The sequence below is a fragment of the Hermetia illucens genome, chromosome 2 (genome assembly GCF_905115235.1).
Source record: "Hermetia illucens chromosome 2, iHerIll2.2.curated.20191125, whole genome shotgun sequence".
NCBI lineage: Eukaryota > Metazoa > Arthropoda > Insecta > Diptera > Stratiomyidae > Hermetia > Hermetia illucens.
Window position 1 is genome coordinate 86,891,899 of NC_051850.1, and position 7,100 is coordinate 86,898,998.

The 7,100-nt window shown below is 37.6% G+C and overlaps 1 protein-coding gene across 3 annotated transcripts in view; it reads right to left on the reverse strand.

Annotated features, from left to right (window-relative positions):
• LOC119649750 overlaps positions 1-6,401 on the reverse strand; it is a 421,393-nt gene extending 414,992 nt beyond the window's left edge. Inside the window, exons 1-2 of one of the 3 annotated variants that reach the window (XM_038052041.1) lie at positions 5,972-6,401; positions 5,800-5,910 (exon numbers count right to left, since the gene is read on the reverse strand). The gene's annotated coding sequence lies outside the window, so the exon portion shown is untranslated. Of the gene's footprint in view, positions 1-5,799 lie in introns of all 3 variants that reach the window. The other 2 variants (XM_038052042.1, XM_038052040.1) reach the window with 2 other exon arrangements.
• Between the last annotated feature and the right edge of the window lie 699 nt (positions 6,402-7,100).

Sequence of the window (7,100 nt, forward strand, 5' to 3'; positions counted from 1 at the left end):
TTAACAGCAGTACATTTTCATATGGTCGCACACACTATACTGTAGTGCAGGTCCTTCGATGTTCCTTCTACCCCAATTCATAGGAAGATTTACTATTATATATTCTAAAGAAATGATAGACAATTCCCAGTTTCTCCTTAACAAAAGAGTTAATAATAAAATTATTACCAAAATTAATTAATTTTACAGCAATACACCATCTGACAAGGACCATACATAATAAAATGAGATTAGGTGAGGCTTGAAACTCGCTTTTTTATTCACTTTCTTACAAAGTTTCTAGAAATAATTTCGTAAGAGGCATACACGTCATGCTTGATTATAAATTCAATTTTAGCGGGTGAAGGAGGGTACTTTTCACTAAGGGCTCGTAAGCGGTTTTTACTTCACAAGCAATCTAAGAAGAAGCTAAACTCCTTCATTTTACTTAACTTGAAACCTTGTTTCTGATTATCTAACCTTCATCCCACGAGAACTTAATAGTCAGCAAAAAGTCTATGAGAAGGGAATTTCATTGACTTCGCCATATACGATTTAGAAATTCATCCTCAAACTGATTATCAGCGCGGATTCTCCTTCATTTCCCAGCTGATTGGTTCTTTCTCCTTTTGCCGCTTATCTAGATGTCACTTTCGAAAATGTTTTCCAAACTTGACACTTTGCTACTGACTAGAAAAGAGCACAATCTTTAAGACCTATTTAGACAAATAGACCTTTAAAAGGGACAATTCGTAACTTGTCAGTTAGACATTCGTCGGTATTGTTCAGTCCTGGAATAAGCCAATATACATATAGAATATATTCGATAGAAGAAAGGAGTTACGTCTAGAAAGATGGATTATATATTAGGCGAGCAGGGTGACAAAAAAACTTGATACTTATGACTAACTTTCACTACAACCAAGGCTGTATAAAATTCGACGCAGTTTCTTTCTTCCAATAAGTTGGACAAACTTAATCATTGAATAACAATATAAGTAAACAAGTCCTGATAGAATTTCCAATGACATTCTATGAAAATGTATTGCAGTTGTTAGTGAGCAGCCCACTGTTCCTTTCAATTGCCAGAACAATGGCCATTATCCTTAAAAACCTATGCCAATGTACAATAAAGTATGCTCTGGCGGCTTTAATGAATTACGCCATATGACTCTTAAATAACATTGGTAATCCAGTAGAGTGAACAGTCCTCAAATATTTAAAGTTAAGCCTTTATTTTCGTCTGAACATACTATCCACTAAGAAATAAGAGACCATACCATCACTGGTTCTATAAATTCGGAAGCAGTTCTGATGAAAGTTCTATACTTCACCACTTTTCCATATTTTACTTGATTTGCTATCTGCTCTCATGCTAACGCGTTCAAGATTCATCAATATAGGACTGAAGCCAAACAGATTGAAATAGCGATGCAAGTGACTTTGTTAATAACTGAGTTTACACTTGGACTGCAATTCACACAACATTGAATTTAGTAGGAATTTACGACTTAATTTTCTTATAAACAGAATGCGATAAGTGGTCACTTTATGTACTTAGAAAACGGTATAGACCACGGTATACATCAAGGTTAGCAACGAAGCGCTAGTTTACTGATATAGGTATGTTTTCAAAAAGACGTAACGATATGCGACACTGATTTATATATGATTATCCCCCTATAATATTTTCCCCTAATTAGGTTCATGAAGTCATGGCTATTATATGCAACGGGAAAGATACAAAAAGAAGGAAAATGGATTCCTCAAAATTTGGAAGAAGAACCCAAAACGCAATGAAAAACGAACTTGATACATGGATCCTAAGAGCAAAGAAGCATGCTTTGATCCTGATACATATCAATGTGTCATTTACTACAAATTCCTAAAGGCTAGTCAAATTATTGCAGCTGAACGACTAAATCGTAGCCAACGTCCTCTTTTTACTGCAGTATATTCCTTAGTCACTGTTGGATTGTAGCCAGCGAAGTTATTTTGCTATGACTATGAAACTTTTCGAAAGAGACTGATGGTTTTCGCACACCAACGAATAACCTTTATTTTGAACATATTGTGCAACCTGGGACGAAAAAATCTATCTTGCGTTTCTCAAACATAGAACCAAAAATCCCGTCAGTCGAGAAGCTAAATTACTTTTAGCCCATAATTCTTGTCTGACATACTCCCAAATGTCACACATTTCACAGCACAACACAATGTAATCGTAAAAACATTAACTAAATTATGCTTGAATAAGGGATGAATGGAGTACATGCTATTTTGAAGCTTGTTTATGAAGGTTTCGCTATCGGTTTAATTTAAGATCTCAATTTTATGTGGATGCATCGAGATAGGTTTAAAAGAATCAACAGATAGCACCTAAGTGTCACAGGGCTGTTTGCAGATTTGGAGCTATAGAGAAGCCTAAGTGCGTGCGGATGGTTTAGTGATTAGAGCAATAGACTGTCGTGATAGTAAGTCGCGGTTCAAATTCCACTGATGGAATTGGATGACGGGTACCAGTCAACTCAGCTATGAATAAGCTCCTGAGTTAAATCAGGGTAATAATCATAGGCGAAGGCATTGTTGACCACTTTACCTCCTAATGGACCGTTATTTGGTTGAATGAAGGGTTCCAACACGATTCAAGGTCTGGGTCCAATTGGATTGTCGCGCCATATAAATTGCAAAACATTCAAACTGGATGGAGAGCGACTTCTCTGATAATAGGGTGACTACTTCTTCAAGCAAAATTAATTGCATGGAACCCGAAATTGAATCTCGAATCGGATCGTAAGCAAATGTGTGATTACTGAAATGGAAAATTAATGAATGAATTTGGAACTGGATGTGTTCCCTGTTCAGAATTAAAACTCTCAGAATTCTCATTGAACAGGTCAAAAAAATTAAGAATCAATAGCTTCGTTTAAGTCTCGCACGGACAGTCCTTTCAAAAATAAAGTTTAGGACATAAAATGTTGGTGTCGGTTTTGTCAGTTCCAAAAATTTCGTCTGCAAGTGACAGCCTTGAAAGAATCAAGGAAAAAATATGTGTGCTACTGAGCATAATTGCTTCAAAAGGAGGAAATAGATGACCAGTGAAAGAAAAATTCTGCAATTGCCTTGAGTGAGCAGAATTCCATGTTCAGCCCTCGAACTATGTGTGTGGCCATTTCTCATCGACTTCAATGTTCAGACCAATTTTGGCAATTGAATTTTCGTCCGCGAGAATTACATGACCATACCAACGAATTTTTTCCATGTTCCATGCAACTCCATACCGATCGCAAATATTCTTATTTCGGATGTGATTATGGCGTATTGTCATGCTAGTTCAAAACAACATCTTCACCTCTGTTAACGCGAGGCACCTAGCTCATGCACTCAGGACAATATTGTCCGGAAAATCAATAACAGGTAAATCACGCAGTCTGATATGGACTGGCCCAATGCTATTTAACATCATAATTGACCATGATATGTGATAATGTCAATAAATCTAATTGACGCCCAATAGTAGTCTATGCAAATGGTATACATATGCTAGAACAGACCCAGAAACGCAGGGTAGACAATATAGAAAACTTTGATCCGGTTGAAGGGATGTGTTATGCCAACGAAACATAAAGAACCACGACGGAAAGCAAACAATATCTTTGAAAGTCGAATGCCCAAAACAGCCTTAGAAACAGCATTAGAAACCTCCAACAGGAATATCTTGTAAGACTCCTACTCAAGGCAGAGAGTAGAATTTGGCGGATAGCGCGCCAAATAGCTACTTCGGTTTATAGCGCCACCGAAGTAGAAGATAGCGATTACTGCTCTAAAATTTCTTTGTTTAATTGGTTTCAAGAAACGGGACCTAAACTGCATTTAAATTCACTTAAAATTTCGCCGTTCACTACCTATTGCATCAAGCAGACCCGCGAACAATATATCACTTTCAACAAAGGATCCCATGGTGGAACCTCGATAGCAAAACGTAAGTCCCAAATATCGAATGAAATTTTACCGGCTGGAACAATTAGTCAAGCAGAGTCCTTTAAACAACATCGAGCAATAAAAATCCTATCTAAATGCAATGCAATGAAAAAACCAAGTCGATGTTCCCTCGATAAATCAAACATACAATTTTGCAAAAAAAGATAAGTTAGCTTCTATCCCAAGAAGGTTTTACTAAATGTCCCTCCTTCTAAACAGGGATCGTCAAAAAAGTCTTCTGTAACAGTCTCTTGCAATGCTATGGAACATAAAGTCTTTACTTTGACTATAAAACCACAAAACCACGTGCCAGAACCCTTAAATAAGGTAGATTTTCCATTATCTCATATTCATCTTACATTCAGTCTGTTCTTATTATAAATTCATAGCATCGGGGTAATGTGGGTGGGACTTCAAATCGAATCACACAATTAATTCGCGATTCGAGCAGGCTATGGGGTTCTATATATAGCAGACACTTGCGTGAGGTCCTTGGAACATCATTAATCACACTGGTATTATCTTAAAAACGTTACACTACGGAAAATGATTATAGACATATGTATATGGCCAACATTTTGAGAAAGAAAAGCAAAGCAGAATATCTTCCATGTATCTCCATTTCAATTAACAGATAAATCTCTCTTCTCTAAATATATAGAATATCAAATTAAGAACTGCGCGGTTTATAAGGCTTGGAATTTTATGCAACAGAATTTATCGACGATAATATCATTAGCAACCTTAAAGAGCTGAGTAAAATGAAGGTTATATGTCCTTCTAAGTCTTACAACACCTTAGATCCGTCAGAAAGCAAAAACTGAATTACATCAAATTTCGATTCTAGTAGGCGGACCATATCGCTAATCTCAAATAATAAGAATATTCAGGTTGTTCCCCTTTATTGTTTTTATACTCAAATTGATGCTTGGTTTCATAGTCGGTAATCACATCACCATATTTTTGATACCCAGGTAGGCGAAGCCATTTAATTTGCATCAAATTGCTGGGAAATTCCTAATTTTATTGATATTGTAACAGTCATATTTTCAAGAACGGACGTATTTCATTTTTCATGATAAAGCACATAACAATCCAGCCGAGTAAGCTTCACCTTTACACCAGAAGTGTGAGATGGAATTCAAGGGTTTGGAACGCAGGTAAGAACGTCATCAAAATTCCTATTTGAAGCCAACAGTCACTCTCCTTTATGGTTTGGTATTGCATCTTTAATAAGGAAATATCGCGTGATATTCGTACCGTGGATTTCTTGTGAGCAAATATAGCGAATATGATGATAGTCACTCCGACCAGGTGTCAGATATTATAGAGTCATAAAACTAGAAGATATTAAAAATCACTATAAAATCAGATATTCTAATAGTGTAACCGTTACGTCGTTATAGCCCACTCCGCGCAACAGGAATTCACGCCAATTCCAAGTAGCCTCAGGCCTAATCCTAGGCAATATGGGGCATAGTTGCAAATTGAATTATATAATAGTGACAATGACCGTCGGGCAAGCGAATAAGATAAGATAATCCCAATTATAGGGTGATCGCTTCAAAAATTTGGACTTCGAAGGCTGCACATTAATAATGAAATTATTGCCTCCTTTTATGAGTCCATTTTCTAGCGAATTACTTATATATTGTGAATGCAATAACTGATTTACTACTCAAAGTTCTGCACTGCTTCATATACATATATATACGCGTTAGCCACAAAAGAATGGTAAGCACATTCGTTATTTGTCATATTCAATTTAAAGGCGGACTTGGAATTATCAGACGCAGTGTATAAACTAAACTAAGCATAAGAACTAATAAGTAAACAAACCATGTCGCCAGATCGTTATCCATTCAATAGCGGGAGGAGGTTGTTACCAAATTTGGCGCTGCAGCTTTTTCGGTATCCACAACTTGAACACACACCTCAGACTCCGAAGGTCTATTTATTAATAATTTTCGATTTTTATTGCTTCCTTTTCTGATAGCAATTAATCACTCACCATTCAACTCTTTAATTTTTCGCCGAGCTTTGCTTATTCCGCGCAGTTCACCCCGACGGCAATTTTTAAAATTGAAAGTGATTATGGTTTCCTTCGAGCACTTTTTGCACACAATTCACTTCTAAGCAGATTAGCGCGAATTAAGATGCCGAATTAATGAAATGAATGATCGGAAAGTAGAAGCACTTAAAGATTTTAAAACACCGCCACCGTGCATTTACCCAAACACGCAGAGCACTCAAGAAGCCGCGGGATCAACGTAATCGTATGCCTTGGGACCGTTGCGGCCACTACTCCGCTGCGCGGCGAGGAACCTGCAACAGGTGAGTCAAACTCAATTAGGCAGACCAGCAACAATGAGACCGCGTCCGGTGCAAATTGAAGCAAGAACTGATCGTCACTGTCGCGCCAGCTGACTTGGAAGCATGTCTTCAAGTCAACAGTTAAGAAACACTCCAGATCCGAGCAACTATTCATTCAACTTTACGTTGCCCACCTGAGCCGGGAACACGGCTTACCTGTGCTCGGGAGTGTGCTCTCTGCGCTTTGGCGTGAGCGTTTAACCCGTGGATAGTATCGCTTAGCCAAGAATGTTTGATGGTCAACTAGTTTTCATGTTCAACAGGCAATTTTTAAAAGACATATTGATATTTGATCACCGAAATATTATATCAGAGTTGATGTTTGCATTGTATGCTGTAAACCAGATTGAATCTCAACATTAACAGGTAAGATTGACCTTCTTAGGAACTTCTATTGTAACGGCTTTCCTATATCCGGCCCTGTATCATGCAGTCAGCGTTTCAAACTCAAATTAATAACTATTAATTGTTTACTAATAATCTGTGAGTTTCTCGGAGTGGCTAATAAATTTGAAACTTAGGGTTCCCACACTATCAACATGATTTTCCATATTTGGATTTCGGTAGTGCTCCGCGCATGGAATAATGTTGTGTTAACTGGTTATATCTCTTTGAACGTTTCTTTTCTTCATTTTTAAGGTTTTGTGTTTGTTAAGGAGGTGGAAATCTTCAATAGACTCTGGCCTGGGCCCGCCAGAGTGTGGGATTTTTACCCACTAAAACCACCCCCGACTCCCCACTACCCCGTGGAAACACCTTTAGGCATT